The sequence below is a fragment of the Podarcis erhardii genome (genome assembly GCF_964252035.2).
Source record: "Podarcis erhardii genome assembly, chromosome: 2".
In the NCBI taxonomy this organism is placed as follows: Eukaryota; Metazoa; Chordata; class Lepidosauria; order Squamata; family Lacertidae; genus Podarcis; species Podarcis erhardii.
This window is the reverse complement of record NC_138498.1, coordinates 123,594,365-123,615,135: the sequence shown is the minus strand read 5'-3', so window position 1 is coordinate 123,615,135 and position 20,771 is coordinate 123,594,365. Positions and strand designations below refer to the sequence as shown.

The following is a 20,771-nucleotide window of genomic DNA, read 5'->3' as shown; positions in this document are numbered from 1 at the left end:
TTATTGCTTTCATTTTATGGATCAATGGTCTTGTTAGATAGTAAAATCCATGTTAAATTGCTGTTTTAGGGGTTGTTTTTAAAAGTCTGGGATGGATTACTCCATTTTGCATTACTCTCTATGGGAAAGCGCACCTTGGTTTTGGAACAGACTTCTGGAACGGATTAAGTTTGAGAACCAAGGTAAACATGTTTTTCTCCTGCTCGGCACCTGCTCTCATAAGGTCTCAAAGGAAATCCCCCCCCCCAAAAAAAAAACTTACAATTATCAGAACCACAGTGATCTACTCTTATTTTATTGCCTTTGGGAACATTACGATAAACAACACAATCAAGGGTGCCAGGGGTTTGTTTATTCCATTGTGCCAGAAAAGTTCAATGTATAAAATATGTTGCATGACACAGAGTCTCTGGGACCAGGGCATCTGGCAGGTGAAGAGGCGGGGGAGAAAAATCTGTATGACTCTTAACAGGAAGTTGCCTTCTAGCTCAGTACTGGCAGGCAGTAGCTCCTCAGCCCTACCTGGAACAGTGAGCAGAGACTGAATTTGGCACCTTCTGGTGCGAAACAGATGCTTTACCACTGAGCTATGGCCCTTTGTCTTTAGCCCTGAAGCTGGGAACTGTCTTGCAAGTATTTGGGTTGTCTTCCAATGAACTACTAATGGAGTTGGGAAGAACGATCACAAGGGAAGTGTAGCAGGCGGACCCAGAATGGCAACACTCCTTCTCTTGCTGCCTCTTGCAATTTGTGGGATTCAGCAGAGGGCAAAATGCCCACTGAATCTGATCTGGGATCAAAACGGTGCACTGAATTTTTACAGGCCAGGAGACCACCTCATTAGTGGAGTCATATCTCCAAGATTCATTGGAGGTCAATATCCCTTCACCTTTTCCAGAACCCCCTTAAGCAGTCTTGAGTCGTAAGTAGTGATGTATTGATTCTGCTTCCTACCAACTCCCTGGCCCCTGCTTTCTGGTACTCCTGGTAAATTGCTATTCCTTGTTTTTTGTTCCCTTTTTCTCATGGGCATCATGATTAAGGCAGTATCTCATTCACTGGGATGAAATACAACTGAAAAATCTGGAGTATAGTTTTACACGAAAGCAACAAACACTCTCTTTTCTTGCAAATTTGTGATATGAAGATGACTGAAGCTAGGTTGTGTTTTCTTAGAAGGTCTAAACAAGAATGCCCTCATTCATTCATTCATTCATTCATTGAGTGATTGAAAGATTTCTGTATGTCCTTTACATGTTTCAGTGTGTGTATGTGTGTGTGTGTGTGTGTGTGTTTAATTAAGTAATAAATTGAGTGAGACTCTACAAAGCATAACTTGTTTCCTATAAGGTAGCAAATGCTGTGAGGTGCGCTTGAGTTGTAGCTTTTCTGCAGTAACCAAAATAACATTCATTCCCTTATTTGTCTCCCATGGAACATTGGGGAAGGTTGAATGCTCAGACCATGTTCCTAGACATGAAAATTAGATAGCAGGTGGAGAGAACCATTTCCAAGGGGGAGCAACTCATTTCTTTCTCCTCCTGGCACAACAAAATACACGCAGTTGCAAAATATAAATGACTACTATGCTTAAGGAAGTGCAGTTCAGCGAGTATGACTCAGAGAACTTTTCATCTAGTGCTCAGCAGAGCCCCATATCCCTAAGACTTCTTTTATTTATTAGTATTATTTATTATTAAATTTATATACTGCCCTTCATCAAAAAGTCGCAGGGCAGTTCATCTTGGCTGCATTAAGGGCTGCTCTTCTCATATGCCCATTACAAACATGCAAACCATTATTTGATAAACAATTTTTGTGAGATACGCAATGCCTAGAGAGGTCATTTGATAAAGTGGCAGCTGCTAACCGCTGATCCTGGTTGTAAACAAAAAAAGGGTGATTTCTGGTTTTCCCTCCATCCTTCTCCTTTGCAAAAAAAGTGCTGCAGACATGGGTACTGGTAGACCTATGTCCCACTTCGCCATACTTACTGGTCTCATTTCATATTTGGTTTGATGTATACGGGGGGAAATGTGACTTTCAATTTCACTGGTCCAGGGATGACTATGCGATGCATTTTATTTGACAGATGGATTGGTGGAAGGAACTGGCACGTTCTTTCTTTCTCACTTGCCATTCAGGAGATCAATCATAACCCCAGGCTCTTACCCAACATCACTCTGGGCTACAGCATCTATGATACCTATTTTGATGGAAGAACGACTTCTGATGCCCTGACAGACCTCCTTGCTGGTGGGAAAATCAACATTCCAAACTACAGCTGTGGAAGATGGAGAAAGCTGCTGGCGGTTCTTGAAGGTGGCGAATCAGACATTTCCACACACATTGCAAGCATGTTGGGTACCTACAAGATCCCACAGGTAAGAACTGGGTTCATGTCAAGCATGTTAGGATAGTTCCATTCCACCTTTAGAACAGATGTGTGGATTGCTGTATGTCACATGTCTGTTTACTTCCAGCACAGTCTGCTGGGAACTTCTGTTTGTATATTGCTGTTTGCTTGGACATGAAGGGAAGCAGACATGTTTTTCCGTTGTTCCATTGTTCCTGAACTATGCTGAATAAACGCCTGTAAATAATGCTTACACATGTCTCTGTCCGCCACTTCTGTTGTGAGAAGTTATTCACTCTGCTGATAAGAGCGTGCTCAGTCTCTAAAGGTTTCTGAGGCTCGAGTTGCTGATTGATGCTGTTCCGAGAACCGGAGTTCACCCAGCTGCCAGCCGGTGGCTGGCTGAATGCATTGATGAATGTTTTATATTTGGCAGGAAAAGACATTCCAGCAGATTTGTTATCTAAATCTGTAAATAGATAGCAAAATTTGAATTAGGCAAAAATGTTCCAAATGTATGAACAACCTGGCTGCTGAATTCTACACTAAATAAGTTTCCAAACCGTCTTCAGAGGCAGTCCTATGTATAACACATTGCAGTAATTTAATCTTGGGGTTACCAAAGCATAGACAATAGCTAGGCTATCCCTGTTCAGATAGGGGCATAGCTGGGCCACCAGTCAAAGCTGATGGAAGGCACTCCTGGCCACTGAGGCCACCTGAGCCTTGAGCAACAGCAAAGGATTCAGGAGTACCCACAAGCTACAAACCTGCTCCTTCAGAGGAAGTGTAACTCCATCAAGAGCAGGAAGCTGAAAGAGATCATTTCTGGGGTGTGCACTATCCTGCGCTATCTCTGCAGCTTTCATATGGCACCTGGAAACATAGATTTGATCCAAGGTGGGAAGAGTGCACCCAATTGTTTTTATTTAAATAATATTTGAGTTTTACCTTAATTAAATTTGTCATCATCTTTCACAAAGAAGTATCAAAGCTTTGTCCTAAGAAACAACACACCAGTCTGTCTACCTTTCCTTACCAGCTCAGTTATGGCTTTGTTCTTAAGGATAAAGTCCATTCCCCTTTTGTCTATAGAATGGCCCCCAACGAAGAAACTCAGTACCACGGGATGGTCCAACTCCTCCTGTATTTCAAATGGACATGGGTCGGCCTCTTTGCTCCAGACAATGATAATGGAGAAATGTTCCTGAGCACCTTGGCACCTCTGATGACCAGCAATGAGATTTGTGTTGCCTTCTCAAAAAAAGTGCAGCTCCAAACTTGGCTGTGGATACCCCATGAACCACCTGCCATGTGGAGACAAGTCAATGTCTTTGTTTACTATGCAGATTATCAAGATGGACTATTTATAATCATGGAGGTACAATCCTTCCTTGAAAGGATACAAACTGGGGGGAAAGTCTGGATAACCACAGCCATTCCAAACACAATATTCTTATATGAAACTGAAGCCTTCCGGTATGCCCATGGTTCTTTGTCCTTTGTAATGAAGACCAAAAAAAGGACAAAATATGACTACTATGAGCCAGTGTATTCTACTACTTGGGGGAAAGGATTCGATTGTTCATATTCAAAGCATGTATTGTCCGTGAGGGGTTGGGAAAGATGCAGGGAGAATGAGAATCTGGAGATGCCGCTTCAGGAGGAGATTGAAAGAGTCCTGTCACAAGATAGCTACATCAATTACTATAGTGTTCAAGCTGTGGCTCAGGCCTTAAAAACAGCATATACATCTGGATCCAAGAAGAGGCAGAAGGTGGGTGGAGGAGACATTGTTGAACCTCCAAGGCTACAGCCATGGCAGGTACGCCATTTTCTTTTTGCAAACTATAATTCATTGTCTAGAATTGACATGATAGCAATTCCATAAGCTGCCTTACACCGAATTAGATCATTGTTCTACCTAGGGAATCTTTCCCAGCACTGCTCAGAGACGCTACTGGGAAATGAAGCTAATGCCGACTGCATCCAGAGCAGATGCATTCCCCGCTTAACCCTTTCCTGCATCCAGAGTCAAGCATAGCATTTTATTTATTGCTATAAATTTATAAGGCACCCTTTAACACATGAGCATGATCCCAGGCCATTTTGCAGGAATGCATAAGAACACTCACTAAATGCTGGCATTTTCCATGTCATATTAGCTTCATCCTTTCTTGAAAGAAGTGCAGCTCTCTTCAAATACTTCAGATGCTGGACAATACTTGGATGAGAATGGGGCAGTGGCCATTGACTTCGATATTGTGAATTGGGTGCTGTTTCCTAATGATTCTCGTGCTAGAGTGAAAATTGGAAGCATAAAGAGACAGAGGTCCTCAAATCTGAAGTTCACCATTAACCCAGAAGCAATTGTGTGGCCCAAGCTGTTTAAGAAGGTAGGAGAAATTATGTTATTCCCTATGGCGTCTATTATCGGAAAAAGTCTTCAGATCTAAATGTCACCATCAACCCAGAAGCAATTGCATGGCCCTTCTGCTTTAATAAGGTAGGCAAAATTATTTGTGCCATTTAATTAACCAAGACATAGTTTGTTGAATACAGTGGTGCCCCGCAAGACGAATGCCTCGCAAGACGAAAAACCCGCTAGACGAAAGGGTTTTCCATTTTCGAGGCGCTTCGCAAGACGAATTTCCCTATGGGCTTGCTTCGCAAGACAAGAACGTCTTGCAAGTCTTGCGATTTTTTTCACTCCCCCCCCCCGTTTTCTAAGCCGCTAAGCCGCTAATAGCCGCTAAGCCGCTTTGCCGCTAATAGCCGCTAAGCCACTAATAGCGCTAAGCCGCTAAGACGCAAGACGAAAAAACCGCTAGACGAAGAGACTCGCGGAACGGATTCTTTTCGTCTTGCGAGGCACCACTGTATTACAATTGGGACTTGTTATTTCTGGTCAGTGACTGAAATAAATCAATTCATTCAGGCTGCAATAGATTGTAATGGATTGCTTTAAAGTCATTTAGCGCCAGATGAAAAGAAAAAATGACCCCCAACCGTCCTGTCCCACACCATTCTGTATTTTCAGAACAAAGGCAGCAACCCTACTGGTGACATAGCTCCCCAATCTACCCTGAAGGGTCACATGGGTAGGCAAACTAAGGCCCGGGGGCCGGATGCAGCCCAATCACCTTCTCAATCTGGCCTGCGGACGGTCCAGGAATCAGTGTGTTTTTACATGAGTAGAATGTGTTCTTTTATTTAAAATGCATCTCTGGGTTATTTGTGGGGCATAGGAATTCATTCATTATTACTTTTCAAAATATATTCTGGGCCCCCCCACAAGATCTGAGGGACAGTGGACTCGGCCCCTGCTGAAAAAGTTTGCTGACCCCTGGGTCAGTACAACCTATAGAACAGCTCACAGGAGCAAGAGAGTGGGTATTGCTCCATCTGGTGGGCAGAAATGCTTGTATTGAAGGCACAATCCAAACACTGAGCTGTTGAATCCCTAACTTTAGAGGTAAATATCCCACTGTGCTCTTCTCAAAAGCTGTGACCTGATTCCATAGACACAAATGCTCCTAACACTTTCTCCTCAATGTTCCTTCTTCTCCTGTGTGGTGTAGTGGTTAAGAGCTGTAGTCTCATAATCTGGGGAACCGGGTTTGCGTCTCCGCTCCTCCACCTGCAGCTGCTGGGTGACCTTGGGTCAGTCACACTTCTTTGAAGTCTCTCAGCCCCACTCACCTCACAGAGTGTTTGTTGTGGGGGAGGAAGGGAAAGGAGAATGTTAGCCGCTTTGAGACTCCTTCAGGTAGTAATAAAGCGGGATATCAAATCCAAACTCTTCTTCTTCTTCTCTTCTTGTTGCAAACCATAGAGCGAGAGGAGAGCTTGTGTGAGTCGAGAGTCTTCTTCTTCTTATGCTTACAATGTGCCGTGTTCAAGATGCACAGAGAACTGTCGCCCTGGATATGCCAAGAAGGTGCAGGAAGGGAAGCCGCCCTGCTGCTATGATTGTGCTCCCTGCTCCGAAGGGACCATCTCCACTCAGGAAGGTAGGAGAGGACGTCAGAGGAAAGGGCCTTTCCTGGGAGGATGAAGCAAAAAGTTGAGCCAGCCCAAACAAGACATTTGTAATTTGAGTCTAGCTGACAGCTCCCACCACTGTCTTGCTGGGCACGGGGTAGCTTTTTTGTTATAGCATCCTATGAATGGAATGGCCTTCCCAAGGAGGGCTAATCTGTTGCCAACTGTATGGTCCTTCTGGCAGCAGGAGAAGAAACCTTTATTTGCTCACTCACTCCAGCATGTAGAATCTGGATTTAATGATCCACTCTACAGCATTTTATTCCATGATTTTTAACTTCTACCAGTAATATTGCAGGTAGTACACATATTTGAATCTGATGTTGCTGGGCTATCTAGGTGGGTTGAGAGAAAGTGGAAAAGATAAGTCAGGGTGTATTGGTTTCACCAAACCTGTGGCCTTTTAAAATGGGGCATCTTCCAGACCGTGATTTCAGAGGAGGTATTGTCTTGCTCTGGGTACCAGTCAGTCCTAGGGCCAATGAGGTAAAGGTAAAGGTACCCCTGACCATTAGGTCCAGTCACGAACAACTCGGGCTCATCTCTCTCTACAGGCTGAGGGAGCCAGCATTTGTCCACAGACAGCTTCCGAGTCATGTGGCCAGCATGACCAAGCCGCTTCTGGTGAGCCAGAGCAGCACACGGAAATGCCATTTATCTTCCCGCTGGAGCAGTACCTATTTATCTACTTGCACTTTGACATGCTTCCGAACTGCTAGGTGGTTAGGAGCTGGGACCGAGCAACGGGAGCTCACTCCGTCGCGGGGATTTGAACCACCAACCTTCTGATCGGCAAGCCCTGTGCTCTGTGGTTTAGACCACAGCACCACCCACGTCCCATAGGGCCAATGAGAGGGCCCAGCTATTTCACTGTGGCCTCTATCAGTTTAAGGCAGTGTTTCCCAAACTTAGGACTACAACTCCCATCATCCCTAGCTAGTGGGACCAGTAGTCAGGGATGACGGGAATTGTGGTCCAAACTCTAAAGTGTCTTCAAACTCTGGCTTTGTCATCAAACTACCTATGAGCTGGAGGAGGAGGCACACCAATTTGCCCTCAGCCGCAGAGCCCCTTTTCCTTGGTTTTCCTAATGGCTCATCTCCTTTCCTTTGTTCTTCTAATGGTTCATCTCCCAGGCGATTACTTAATGAGGAAAGTAGCCTGGCTTTTTAAGGTTTTCATATTTGCTGGGCCTGGGGATTAAGTTTCTGGCAGCCACAAACTCATAACATTAAGGTTTAGCCATAATACACTGGAATCTGCCTTTATACGAAGTCATCCCAAAGATCTAACTAACCCAGGTGTCTAGAACTTTTTCTTACTGGTGGGCCAGATCTTAATTTCCCCAAATCTTGGCAGGCCAGGCCAAATTTAGCAGCTGGGTGCTGCTCACAACCTGTCAATCACCTGTTGCAATAAAAATGTCAGGTAATTTCCATGCTTTAAAGCCCCAATTGCATTTCAGAGTACAGTGTAGGCTTCGTTGAAAATTATTTGCAAGCAGCCCAGCACTGTTCCACTAACGTCTGATATTTGGGTGCCCAAAATGCAGCACAGTGGTGTTTACAAGGGGTTTTCTGCCACACACTGCGGTTTGTACCTCTGGTTTTTGAGGTTTGAAAGAACAGCAGTGGAAAGGAGGAGAGAAATGCATGCTGCCACCCAGTAATGGAAAATGAGGGAGCAATCTTTGAGCTCCCAATAGTTCCTTTCAAGCCCTACCCTGATGTCAGGTGTAGTGTACATGAGGGTCACTTCCCAAAATTGGATTTGTAGACCAAACAGAGAGTCCAAGTGGGCCACATTTCACCCATGGGCTGGAGATTGCTCTTCCCTGGCCTACTTTAACAAGAAGAGGCTCTGACACATCTCACAAAGTCTCTTTTCCTCTATGCAGATGCCAATAAATGCACCAAATGCCCAGAATATCAGCATCCAAACAAAGACCGAACTCGATGTGTCCCCAAAGTCACCACCTTCCTCTCCTATGAAGAATCTTTGGGAAGATTCCTGATTTCCTTTGCCCTCTTCTTTTCTTTAACCACAGCCATTGTGTTAGGAATCTTCATTAAATTTCTTGACACGCCTTTAGTCAAAGCCAACAACCGAGACCTCTCCTACATCCTCCTCATCTCCCTTCTGCTCTCCTTTTTGTCCTCTTTTATCTTCATCGGCCAGCCAAGGAAAGTGACCTGCCTTTTCAGACAGATGGCCTTCAGCATCATATTCTCAGTTGCTGTTTCTTCTGTCTTGGCCAAAACCATCATGGTGGTGTTGGCTTTCCTGGCCTCAAAGCCAGGAAACAGCATGAGGAAATGGCTGGGGAAAAGTTTGGCCAACTCTATTGTCATTTCCTGTTCCAGTCTCCAAGTTGTCATCTGCACCCTATGGCTGGGTCTGTCTCCCCCATTCCCAGAATCCGACATGCACTCCCAACCTGGAGAGATCATCTTGCAATGCAATGAAGGATCTGCCGCCATGTTTTATTGTGCCCTGGGCTACATGGGCTTCCTGGCTGCCATCTGCTTCACGGTGGCTTTCCTAGCCAGGCAGCTGCCTGGGGCCTTCAATGAAGCCAAGCTGATCACCTTCAGCATGCTGGTCTTCTGCAGCGTTTGGGTGTCCTTTGTGCCCACCTACCTGAGCACCAAAGGGAAATACATGGTAGCCGTGCAGGTCTTCTCTATATTAGCCTCCAGTTCTGGGCTTCTGGGCTGCATCTTCATCCCAAAGTGCTACATTATCATACTCAGGCCTGATCTGAACACAAAGGAGCAGATAATGACCAAAAATTAAGCATGGCATTTAATTCTTAGTACTAGAGGTATGGACAAATTCTGCACTAGAATGTGGACTGGACCCCTAGATAAGGATGATTACACTGTAGGTGTTCTTTTTTATATGCCACTGCAACCCAAAATAAACTTTGAGCTACTCCAAGTAATATATATTTATAACCAGCAGACCTGTCTCCTTTCAGATTCATTTTTCTTTCCATTCAAATCCATTGTTTTAACGGAAGCTTCTTCAATTCATTTTCACCCCAGGTCTCTCTCTCTCTCTCTCTCTCTCTCTCTCTCTCTCTCTCTCTCTCAGAGAGAGAGAGGGAACCAGATGAGGATTCTGCCTTAGAAATCATTTTTTTAGGATTTAGGATTTAAACTGCCCTAGTGAAAAATGAGAAACAATGCTACATGACCTAGCCTGCAAGAATAAATGGTTTGCTAAAATTCTGCTTCCATGTGTCCAAGCAGTTTAGAACAAGAAAGTAATATTGTACAAAGCTGAACTAAGGGACGAACAATTTTATTTAGAAATGTTAATACATGTTGAAACTTGCTTGTACTTTTTTCATTTCCAGTGGTACTTGTGTGTCAGTTTATGCATAAATATTTGCTGGGTTCTGCAGGTCCTCAGAGTCTCCATGACGCCGATAATGTTTGGAGAATCTCCATGTGCTTGAATAAAAAGAGCTTTTGAGGTGAATCTGAGTGTGGTTATTGATTTCCACAACAAGACTAAAAATCAGGCCATGCCAAATCATGGATGTGAACCTCTTGCACTAGAGAGCTGACCATTGTGTGTTTCCCAAAGCTTCGCCTTGGCACATGATAGAGTTACTTCCACATAATACACTGAAAACACTCTTATACCAATCTTGCCCCCCCCAAAAAAGATAATGAGAACTGTAGTTTTTTAAAGATTCTGAAAGTTGTTAGGTGACCCCTCAGAAATATTTGATCTGGTGATGCTGTTCTTCAATGCCAGTCCAGTCCAAAATAAGACCATAGACATCCACACCGTAATCTTAGGTGCAGGGGCTATTCCTGTTGTTGCTATTGTCCATAAAAGCATCACCTGCTTTAACAAAAAACCTTGGGGTGGGTTAAGAGGGTTTGTTGGGCTTGAGGAACAGACAGGGAATGCTGATGGTCTATCAACTCTATAGTATATAACAGCTCCACTGAGAGAACTTCCGCTAAGAACTCCTCCGCTGAAAGGAGGGAAAATGTTGTCCCTATTTTCAAAAAGGGGAAAAGAGAGGACCCAAATAATTACCGTACCGCCCAGTCAGTCTGACATCAATACCAGGGAAGATTCTGGAGCAGATCATTAAGCAAACAGTCTGTGAGCACCTAGAAAGGAATACTGTGATCACCAATAGTCAGCATGGATTTCTGAAAAATAAGTCATGTCAGACTAACCTGATCTCGTTTTTTGACAGAATTACAAGCCTGGTAGATGAAGGGAACGCAGTGGATGTAGCCTACCTTGATTTCAGCAAGGCATTTGACAAGGTGCCCCATGATATTCTTCTGAAGAAGCTGGTAAAATGCGGTCTTGACTATGCTACCACTCAGTGGATTTGTAACTGGCTGACTGACCGAACCCAAAGGGTTCTCATCAATGGTTCCTCTTCATCCTGGAGAAGAGTGACTAGTGGGGTGCCACAGGGTTCTGTCTTGGGCCCGGTCTTATTCAACATCTTTAGCAATGACTTGGATGATGGACTCAAGGGCATCCTGATCAAATTTGCAGATGACACCAAACTGGGAGGGGTGGCTAACACCCCAGAGGACAGGATCACACTTCAAAACGACCTTGACAGATTAGAGAACTGGGCCAAAACAAACAAGATGAACTTCAACAGGGAGAAATGTAAAGTACAGCACTTGGGGGGGAAAAAGAGAGAGGCACAAATACAAGATGGGTGACACCTGGCTTGAGAGCAGTACATGTGAAAAGGATCTAGGAGTCTTGGTTGACCACAAACTTGACATGAGCCAACAGTGTGACGCGGCAGCTAAAAAAGCCAATGCAATTCTGGGCTGCATCAATAGGAGTATAGCATCTAGATCAAGGGAAGTAATAGTGCCACTGTATTCTGCTCTGGTCAGACCTCACCTGGAGTACTGTGTCCAGTTCTGGGCACCACAGTTCAAGAAGGACACTGACAAACTGGAACATGTCCAGAGGAGGGCAACCAAAATGGTCAAAGGCCTGGAAATGATGCCTTATGAGGAACGGCTAAGGGAGCTGGGCATGTTTAGCCTGGAGAAGAGGAGGTTAAGGGGTAATATGATAGCCATGTTCAAATATATAAAAGGATGTCACATAGAGGAGGGAGAAAGGTTCTTTTCTGCTGCTCCAGAGAAGCGGACACGGAGCAATGGTTCCAAACTACAAGAAAGAAGATTCCACCTAAACATTAGGAAGAACTTCCTGACAGTAAGAGCTGTTCGACAGTGGAATTTGCTGTCAATGAGTGTGGTGGAGTCTCCTTCTTTGGAGGTCTTTAAGCAGAGGCTTGACAACCATATTTCAGGAGTGCTCTGGTGGTGTTTCCTGCTTGGCAGGGGGTTGGACTCGATGGCCCTTGTGGTCTCTTCCAACTCTATGATTCTATGATTTTATGATTCTATGACTTCACTGCTTGCTCTTTTGTTAGTGGTCTGATATTCAATGTGTCACTAAAGCCCTTAAGAGCTTTGGGCCAGTTTATGTGAGGTATCGCCTTATCCAACCTTTATGCTCTCATCTGCTTCAAACTGTGGAACCGGCAATGTTACAAGGGCTACATCATACTCATTCTGCACTTGTAAGTTGTTGATCCTTAAGCATGGCAACACATGATCCTTAAGCATGGCAACACTTGCCTTCTGATACTTTAACTGAATTCTTTTCAGCACCTGACAAAACCATTTTGCTTTAATGAAGCCTATTGGGATGTTTAGAAATTTGCATGTTCTTTAATCTACATTTAGCATAACTATTTATTTGAACTATACTTCGAATCTTCAAAATATATGTTTGCAGTGTTGTCTTTCATTGAGTTTTAATATTTTAGTTGGTTTTTGTAAGCAACTCAGAGGGTCTATCTATAATAAAGTGCTATATTTGTTGTTGTTTGTTGTTGTTTAGTCGTTTAGTCATGTCCGACTCTTCGTGACCCCATGGACCAGAGCACGCCAGGCACTCCTGTCTTCCACTGCCTCCCGCAGTTTAGTCAAACTCATGCTGGTAGCTTCGAGAACACCATCCAACCATCTTGTCCTCTGTCGTCCCCTTCTCCTTGTGCCCTCAATCTTTCCCAACATCAGGGTCTTTCCCAGGGAGTCTTCTCTTCTCATGAGGTGGTCAAAGTATTGGAGTCTCAGCTTCAGGATCTGTCCTTCCAGTGGGCACTCAGGGCTGATTTCCTTAAGAATGGAGAGGTTTGATCTTCTTGCAGTCCATGGGACTCTCAAGAGTCTCCTCCAGCACCAGAATTCAAAAGCATCCATTCTTTGGCGATCAGCCTTCTTTATGGTCCAACTCTCACTTCCATGCATCACCGCTGGGAAAACCATATCTTTAACTATAAGGACCTTTGTTGGCAAGGTGATGTCTCTGCTTTTTAAGATGCTGTCTAGGTTTGTCATTGCTTTTCTCCCAAGAAGCAGGCATCTTTTAATTTTGTGGCTGCTGTTAATTTTGTTTAAAATAAAAGGAGAGATTTAGACAAATTCATGGAAGCAGATATGGCTGTTGTCAGCTACTAGTTCTTATGGATATGTTCTCCCTCCACTGTTGGAGGTAGGATGCCTCTGAGTACCGGACTGGAGAAATCACAAGTATAGAAAGGGCCACTGCTCTCACCTCCTTCTTGTGAGCTTCCCATTGAGGCACCTGGTTGCCCATTATGGAAACAGAATGCTGAACTCTTATGATAGAATACCTGCAACTAGCAAAACTGACCGGAAAAATTAGAGGAGTGTCAAACCAGAAGGTATATAGGGAATGGAAAACATTCAAAGAATATCTAAAATCCTACTGTACGAACAATAAGATACTTGCAGAAATAGAGTGATACTGGTAAGCAAGAAATACATAAAATATTATATTGGAATACACACACACACACACAACAAAATAATATGAATCTGTGCAAAGAATAAAGATAAGATAAGTAGTATAATGAGAATTATTGGAGGTTATATATTTTAATCTGTCATGTAAGTGTAATATATCGTATTATGTCTGTTTCTTTATCCTTTCTTATTTCATCATTTCTATTCATTTCTATTGGGTTTTTTTGTTATGTATATTATGTAATTCATGTATATTTGTTTATGTGAAAATTAATAAAGATTTTTTTTTTTTTAAAGGAAACAGAATGCTGGACTTTGTGAGCCTTTGGCCTGATCAACTTTCTCCCTCCACGAACCATGTCAGTACCATATTTACGTGAATCTAATATGTCATCAAATCTCATGTGCACCTCAATTTTCAAAACCTTGAAACCAAAAAAGCATTTGCTGGCAAATGTAGATGCGCCATCAAATCTAATGTGCACCCTAATTTCACGACGTAATTTGTCCAAAAAATGTGTGCATTATATTTGAGTAAATACAGAATCTTGAGTAAACCTTATTTTTCTCCTGCTCCCATAATGTTCTGGATGTGATTGTTCTTCCTTTTACAATTACAATTATCAGAACCACGATCCCCAGAGTCCACCCTTCAAATATTGCCTTTGGTAACAATTATGTAAACATCACAATCAAGGGCAGCAGGAGGTGATTTACTCCACTGTGCCTGAAAAATTTCATGCATAAAATATCTCGTGTGCTACAGAGTCCTTGGGGCCAAGATATGGAGCAGGTGAAGGAGAAAGATAGGTCTCTGTGAAGCTTAATCAGAAAATAGGAATCTGTGTTCTAGGTTGTGGAGTCTCTTTTCCTGGAGGTTTTTAAGCAGCGTTTGGATGGCCACCTGTCATGGATGCTTTCAGCTGAGATTCCTGCATTGCAGGGGTTTGGACTAGATGACCCTTGGGGTCCCTTCCAACTCTGCAGTTCTTTGGTTCTATGGTTCTATTCCTACCCCACCTAGAGAAGTTAGCAGGGATTGAAACTGACACCTTCTTAGTGCAAAATAGATGCTCTACCTCTGAGCTATGGTCTGTTCCCTTTGGCCCTGAAGCCAGAGCTGGACACACACACACACCGCATTTGTCATGTCACTGCAACCTCTGTCATTCAAGTGTTTGGGGCTTCTTCCGATCTACTGGCTATGGATTTGGGAGGACCAGTCGGGAGGGAAGTGTAGCAGAGAGACCAAGAATGATAACGCTGCTCCTGTTGCTGCCTCTTGCAACCTCTGGGATGCAGCAGAAGGCAAAATGCCAGCTGAATCTCATCCAGGATAAAAATCTTGCTGTGAATTATTACCGGCCAGGAGACCACCTCATTGCTGGAGTCATAACTTCAGGATTAATTGGAGGTCAATATCCCTTCTCCTTTTCCAGCACCCCCTTAAGCAGGCTTGAGTCGTAAGTAATGCTGTATTGGTGTATTTCTGCTTCCTACCTACTCTTCAATTCTCCTCTTATATCAGGGTCATTTCTGGTACCCCTGACAGATCACTATCCCATTTTTGTTGGCTTGTTTCCCTTTAATTCTGAGCACCATGACCACTGAGGAGTTCAAATATTTGGAAAATCTGGGTAGGAGTATAATTTTAAACAAAAGCAACAAGTGCCCTCCTTGCTTTCTGACCTCTGATATGAAACTTTTGGAAGCTAGGATTGGACTTTATTGGACTCTAAACATTAATGGAACAGGTTGCTTCTTAGATTTCTATAAGTCTTTTCATTTGGGGAAAAGCAGTGTTTCAGCGTGTTTTACGATGTTATTTAAGTAACAAATTCATTGACAGTACCCTAAACTTAACTTTTTAAAATAATGAGGATGATGATGATGATGTAGCAAATACTGTGGGGCATGTTTGAATTGTGGTTTTTCCATAGTGAGTAAAGTGAAATTAATTTTCTCAGTGTATATCATGGACCCTTGGGGAAGGTTGAATGCTCAGTCCATGGTCCTTGGCATGAAAAGTGGAGAGTTTTCCCACTTCCAATCTAAAATAATCTCCTGGAAGTTTATTCACAGAATTAGTGTCCCAGGATTGACTCACTGCTCTTGCTGGAGATAGAGGAGAGGCTGCTTCACTCATGCAAAAAAGCAAATGATAAGGCAACTCTCCTTCCACTATGAAAGTCAGGCTCCTCCTTTATAAGAGAGCCAGTGTGGTGTAGTGGTTAAGAGCGATAGTCTCCTAATCTGGGGAACCGGGTTCGCGTCTCCGCTCCTCCACATGCAGCTGCTGGGTGACCTTGGGCCAGTCACACTTCCTTGAAGTCTCTCAGCCCCACTCACCTCACAGAGTGTTTGTTGTGGGGGAGGAAGGGAAAGGAGAATGTTAGCCGCTTTGAGACTCCTTAAAGGGAGTGAAAGGCGGGATATCAAATCCAAACTACTACTTCTTCTTCTTCTTCTTCTTCTTCTTCTTCTTCTTCTTCTTCTTCTTCTTCTTCTTCTTCCTCTTCTTCATAACTGGGTACAATGACAGTTGGAGAGAACTGCATGACTCCTTTCCCCCCAGGCACAATGTAATCTACGCAACTGCATATGTCTATGCTTAGGCAGGTGCAAAGGAGCCTGGGGGTTCAATTTGACTTCATGGACTTTTCCCTCAGGTGCTCAGCATAGCCCAGCATCCCTAAAACTCCTTGGATATTGTGAGGATATGCTCTTCCCAGAGCCCCACTACAGACATGTAAATCATCTGGTGACTAATTTTGGTGAGATATATAATGCCTGGAGTGGTCCTTTGATAAATTGACAGCTATCAACCACTGGTTCTGGTGGAGCAGCCAAGGAGGTCTACGGAAAAGGGCTGATTAAGGTTCTGGCAACCTTGAGATTAGGAGTCTCATGCTGTGCCATTTGAGCTGTCCCAGAGCAATGTGACTTTCATTTTCACTGAATTGAGGGTGACAATGTGACACACTTTTTTGCAGTTGGGTGACCGGGAGAGATTGGTACATTCTTTCCTTCCCACTTGCCGTTCAGGAGATAAATCATAACCCCCAGCTCTTAACCAACATCACCCTTGGCTACAGCATCTATGATACCTTTTTTGATGGAAGAACAACTTCTGATGGCTTGACCAACCTCCTTGCGGGTGGAGAAATCAACATTCCAAACTATAGCTGTGGAAGATGGAAAAATCTGCTGGCTATTCTTGAAGGGGGGAAATCCGACATCTCCATGCACATTGCAAACATGCTGGGCATCTACAAAATCCCACAGGTAAGAAGTAGGTTCAAGTCAGACACACCCATCAACATGTTATTCTTAGGATGATGTAACAGATTTTACTGCTCACGTTGCTTTGTACATCACATCATTGTACAAACACTGCTTTTCGTGAAGTGAAAGCATAGTTAAATGATGGCCCTTGCTCCCATAGGAGGTAGTGGTGGCCACCAACTTGGATGGCCTTAAGAAAAGGATCAAATAAATTCATGGCGGAAAGGCCCTGATGGCTGTGCTCTGCCTCCACACTTAGAGGCAGTGATTCTTCTTAATACCAGTTTCTGGAAACCACATGAGGAGAGGACGCTCTTGTGCTCAAATCATGCTTGTCGGTTTCTGGAGGATATTACTTTCAAGGATCCGTTTCGGTCTGGGTTCAGGTGTAGTGCTGGGACTGAATAGGCCCTGGTCACCCTGATGGATCACTTGTATGAAGAGTTGGCTCACTTGCTGGATCATCGCCTTGTCATGGTGAGTGGGCTTTGACATTTCCATGACCCTTGTGAGCGAAGCCATCAGGAGTCTCATACTCCCACTAGGGTCACCTAAGGTGGTAAGGACCGTGGGGAGGAGCTAGACAAAGAATGATCCAAGAAGTCCTTAATGGCAGAGCAGGTGGATGAAATAGCGGAAGAACATTGCCTCAGGAGAGTGAGGAGAATTCTCAGGGATGATTCACACCCTGGCCGGCATTTCTTGATCTCCTGCCCTCAGGCAGAAGATATAGAAGCATGATTAGTCGCACCAACAGGGTAAAGAACAGCTTCTATCCGTGGGCTGTTAGGCTGCTGAATGAAAAGATGACAACAGGGCAACTGACTTTCGGGTTTGGTGGGTGTGCATCAGCAAACGAGAGCTATTAAGACTAAGAGAGCTGAGTGGGGGGTGCTCGTGTAATCTCACTGTATACAAGTTGTACAAGTGACAATAAAGTATTTTAATTTCAAGATAACAAGTGGTATGTTACAATGGCTGTGAAGGTGGATGAAGGCTGCAGCAGATAAGAATCTACCGTTCATTGTGACACTAATGTATAGTCTGCACATGGTGACCATTGCATTGGAATCCTGAAGTCTTGATTATTGCAACGCAATTTATTTGGACCTAGTCCAGAGGCTCCATTGTGGCTACACCATTGATGGGGACAGACTATTATTAGTAGTGTTAGTATTAATTTTTGTATTGCATCTTTGTAAAATGTTCAGAGGCTATTGCAGTTAAGCAGTATAGAAAATGTTTAAATAAAAAAGTTATACTATTCTATTATTTCTAAAATCCTTGAAGTTAATGCTAATTAAATTGACCATCATCTTTCACATAGGAGTACCCAAAGGTTCTCCTGAAGAACAAAAGCTCAGTCTCTTTTCCTTTCCTTAACAGCTCAGTTATGGCTTTGTTCTTCCCGACAAAGCCCAATTTCCTTTTGTTTACCAAATGGCCCCAAACGAAGAAACTCAGTACATGGGGATAGTCCAACTCCTCCAGCTTTTCAGGTGGACATGGGTCGGCCTGTTTGCTCCAGACAATGATAATGGAGAAATGTTCCTGAGCACCTTGGCACCTCTGATGACCAGCAATGAGATTTGTGTTGCCTTCTCAAAAAAAGTGCAGCTCCAAACTTGGCTGTGGATACCCCATGAACCACCTGCCATGTGGAGACAAGTCAATGTCTTTGTTTACTATGCAGACTTTCAAGATGGACTTTATATAATCATAGAGGTAGAATCCTTCCTTGAAAGGATACAAACTGGGGGGAAAGTCTGGATAACCACAGCTATTCCAAACACAATATTCTTATATGAGACTGAAGCCTTCCGGTATGCCCATGGTTCTTTGTCCTTTGTAATGAAGACCAAAAAAAGGACAAAATATGACTACTATGAGCCAGTGTATTCTACTACTTGGGGGAAAGGATTCGATTGTTCATATTCAAAGCATGGATTGTCTGTGAGGGATTGGAAAAGATGCAGGGAGAATGAGAATCTAGGGGTGTTGCCCCAGGAGGAGATTGAAAGAATCCAGTCCCAAGACACCTACATCAATTACTATAGTGTCCACGTTGTGGCTCAGGCCTTAAACAAAGCGTATTTGTCCACATCAAAGCAGATTTCAGTGGTGGGTGGAGGAGACAGGTTGGAACTTCTAAGGCTACAACCATGGCAGGTATGTCCATTCCCTTTTGCAAACTGCAGTTCATTTCCCCAGCCCTAGAATCACCTAAGAAGTTGCATTATACCAAGTCAGACCAATGATCCATCTAGTTCAGTCCTGTCTACAATGACTAGCAGCAGAAACATAGGAGGCTGCCTTAATAATAAATAATAAATTTTATTTATACCCCGCCTTCCCCAGCCAAGGGCGGCTAACAACCAATAATAAAAACAAGTTGAATGACTTACTCTAAGTCAGAACGTGGCTCTCTCTCTTGCTTAGCATTGTCTCTTATTGATTGATGGGCAGTGGTCCTCCACTTTTTCTGGATGGTTATCTTTCCCAGCGGTACCTGAAAATCAAATTGGTGGTTGAACCTGGGACCTTTCACATACAAGGCAGATGGTCTAGCAGCTGAGCTATGCCCCTTTCCCCAGTATCATGCATTCAGAGTCAAGCATAGCAGGGATGTATGTATGTAAGTATGTATATATGTATGTATGTGTGTGTGTGTTTCTATGTATAATCCACTCTTCATCACATCAGCAGGATCTGAGAGAGATTTTCAGGAATACAGTGGTACCTTGGCCCCCGAACGGCTTAGTTGCCGAACAAATTGGCTTGGGAACGCTGCAAACCCAGAAGTAAGTGTTCCGGTTTGTGAACTTTTTTCGGAAACTAAACGTCTGACACAGCTTCCACTTGAATGCAGGAAGCTCCTGCAGCCAATCGGTAGCCGCTCCTTGGCTTCTGAACTGTTTCAGGAGTCAAACAGACTTCCAGAACGGATTAAGTTTGAGAACCAAGGTACCACTGGTACCCCTGATAGGAGCAGAAAATATGAATGAGTGTTAAAATAATTCAATAGCATTGTTTTCAAGTACTGGCAGAAATCCATCAGAGTTTCTGCCATCTAGGGCAAGGGAATACCAGAGTCACAGGAGCAGCACAACAGAAACGGTCCCAAAATCAAAACAAAATAAAAAAATTCCTTCCAGTAGCACCTTAAAGACCAACTAAGTTAGTTCTAGGTATGAGCTTTCGTGTGCTACTGGAAGGAATTTTTTATTTTGTTTTGACTATGGCAGACCAACACGGCTACCTATCTGTAACTGGTCCCCAAATCAGTGCAGCTTTGAAAGGGCAAAACGTGTTGAATCTGCATATAATAAGAATATAGGGGCAGATTATTTTTTTCCAGGCTTTAATTAGAAGACCAGCAATAGACCTAACTCCAAAAAACATGAATGAATTACTTTATGGATGCAAACACTAGTATTCTAGTCTCTCTCTCTCTCTCTCTCTCTCTCTCTCTATCTCTATCTCTATCTCTCTATCTCTCTATCTCTATCTCTATCTCTATCTCTATCTCTATCTCTGTCTTTATCTTTATCTCTATCTATATATCTGTATCTGTATCTATCCCCTTGCAAGCTTGCAGTTTGAACCGCACAACTCCCAAAACTAAGACAAATGCAAGAAATCTCCAATCAGTGCTTTCCCCCTTCCTTATAATCTCTGACTTGCAGGGTGACCAGCGCCACCGGATAGGCCTCTTTATACAGATTCCTTTAATAAATCCATCTTGATTAATCTTTACATATATTCCAAAACTCTTACTTAACATTTCCTGATATATGTAATAATGATGATTTTGGTCTCCCCTAAATGTTGAAGCAGAATGAGGGGACCTAAAAATAAATCACAGTCTCTATGAGTCCAGATCACAGTTTCCTCTGTCGTTGTAGCTTCATCCATTCTTGAAAGAAGTGCATCTCTATTCTAATACTTCACCTGATGGACAGTACTTGGATGAAAATGGGGCACTGGCCATTGACTTCGATATTGTGAATTGGGTGCTCTTTCCTAACAACTCTCGTGGTAGAGTGAAAATTGGGAAAATAGAGAGACAGACAGCTTCAGATCAAAAGATCATCATTAACAAGGAAGCAATTGTATGGCCCAAGCTGTTTGAGAAGGTGGCATAAATTATATTTGTCATTTTACTATGCGCTAATTGTTAGAATTCCTGCTCCATGATTGCCGTCATGGGATTTTTGTCTATCACATTACGGTGT

The 20,771-nt window shown here is 43.4% G+C and overlaps 1 pseudogene across 1 annotated transcript; it reads left to right on the top strand.

Moving 5' to 3' along the window:
• Nucleotides 1–663: 663 nt before the first annotated feature.
• LOC309337317 (vomeronasal type-2 receptor 26-like) lies at nucleotides 664–9,285 on the top strand (annotated as a pseudogene). The gene is made up of 6 exons (XR_014161662.1): nucleotides 664–922; nucleotides 2,093–2,384; nucleotides 3,399–4,181; nucleotides 4,522–4,752; nucleotides 6,192–6,369; nucleotides 8,298–9,285. The product of XR_014161662.1 is annotated as a vomeronasal type-2 receptor 26-like (transcript).
• Nucleotides 9,286–20,771: the final 11,486 nt, after the last annotated feature.